A 2,127-nucleotide genomic window follows, 5' to 3' on the forward strand; every position below is an offset into this window, starting at 1 on the left:
CGCTGGGCCCGTCCGGCGCCGTGCCCGTCCGGCCCTGGCCACGCCGTGATGCCCTCGCCTCCCCTTGCTCTTGCACGTGCCCACCATGGCCCCGCACCGGTCACGCCCGCTCCGCTGTCGCCGGCAGCCTGCGGCCTCGCCCCGGCGCGTCCTGCATTCGGGCAACGCCACGCCTGGGGCAACGCCCGCACCCGCTGAGTCCTGGCGCCCGTTACCCGTGCCCTTGCGCCCGCTTAGGCCCTTGGGGCCAATGACAGCCGGGGCCCCAAACCCCCCCAAGAACGATTTTATAAGAAAAAAAAAAGAATAAAAATAATAATAAATAAAATTATTTATTAATTAATTAAATTAATTGTGTTTAATTAACCTAGTAACTAATTAAACTAATTAACTATTGTTAATTAACATAACTAATCTGTTAACTAAACTAATTAACCTGGTTAATTAGTTATCAGACAATGACATGTGGGTCCCACTGGACCCACCTGTCTGTTTGACTAGTCAACCAACCAGTTGACCCGCTGACATCACTCTGATGTCATGCTTGCGTCATCATTCACTGTTATGGATAATGTTGGGTTTAAATAAATAATTAAAATCAGAAAATGATTTAAATCTTTAGAAAATCATATCTTTTAATCCGTAATTCGGATGAAAATACTTTCTACATGAAAGTTGCTCAGAACGACGAGACGAATCCGGATACGCGGTCCGTTCGTCCGCCACACACCCCTAACCTATCGAACCCGCAACTTTCCCCCTCCGGCTCCTCTGCCCGAAAACACGAAACACCGGGAATACTTTCCCGGGGGTTTTCCCCCCTTCACCGGTATCACCTACTACCGCGTTAGGGCACACCGAGCACCGCGTATTGCCTTGTTATATTTTGTGATGCTTTGTTTGCTCTGTATTCATTATTTCTTCCCCCTCTTCTCTCCGGTAGACTACGAGACCGACGCTGCTACTGACCAGTTCGACTACGGAGTTGACGACCCCTCTCTCTCTTGCCAGAGCAACCAGGCAAGCCCCCCCCCTTGATCACCAGATATCGCCTATTCTCCTCTATACTGCTTGCATTAGAGTAGTGTAGCATGTTACTGCTTTCGTTAATCCTATTCTGTTGCATAGCCTGACATTGTCGCTACATCTGTTGATACCTTACCTGCAATCTTAAATGCTTAGTATAGGATGCTAGTTTATCATCATTGGCCCTACATTCTTGTCAGTCTGCCTTGCTATACTATCGGGCCGTGATCACTTGGGAGGTGATCACGGGTATATACTATACATACATACATACTATACAGATGGTGACTAAAGTCGGGTCAGCTCATTGAGTACCCGCAAGTGATTCTGACGAGGGGGCTGAAAGGACAGGTGGCTCCATCCCAGTAGAGGTGGGCCTGGGTTCCCGACGGCCCTCGACTGTTACTTTGTGGCGGAGCGACAGGGCAGGTTGAGACCACCTAGGAGACAGGTGGGCCTGGCCCTGTTCGGCGTTCGCGGATACTTAACACGCTTAACGAGATCTTGGTATTTGATCTGAGTCGGCTACGAGCCTATACGCACTAACCATCTACGTGGGAGTAGTTATGGGTATCCCGACGTCGTGGTATCAGCCGAAGCACTTCAGACGTCAGCGACAGAGCGGCGCGCGCCGAATTGGACTGGAACGCCACTAGGCTAGGTCTGCTTTCGGCCGCCCACGCAACGTGCAGGTGTGCTCAGGGCGATGGGCCCAGACCCCTGCGCGCTTAGGTTTAGACCGGCGTGCTGACCTCTCTGTTTTGCCTAGGTGGGGTTGCGATGTGTTGATCTTCCGAGGCCGGGCATGACCCAGGAAAGTGTGTCCGGCCAAATGGGATCGAGCGTGTTGGGGAATGTGGTGCACCCCTGCAGGGAAGTTAATCTATTCGAATAGCCGTGATCTTCGGTAACAGGACGACTTGGAGTTGTACCTTGACCTTATGACAACTAGAACCGGATACTTAATAAAACACACCCTTCCAAGTGCCAGATATAACCGGTGGTCGCTCTTCCTCAGGGATATGAGGAGGGGATCGCCGGGTAGGATTATGCTACTGCGATGCTACTGGAGATGCTACTTGGAGATGCTACTTGGAGATG

This window comes from Triticum dicoccoides, chromosome 2B (assembly GCF_002162155.2).
Source record: "Triticum dicoccoides isolate Atlit2015 ecotype Zavitan chromosome 2B, WEW_v2.0, whole genome shotgun sequence".
Lineage (NCBI taxonomy): Eukaryota > Viridiplantae > Streptophyta > Magnoliopsida > Poales > Poaceae > Triticum > Triticum dicoccoides.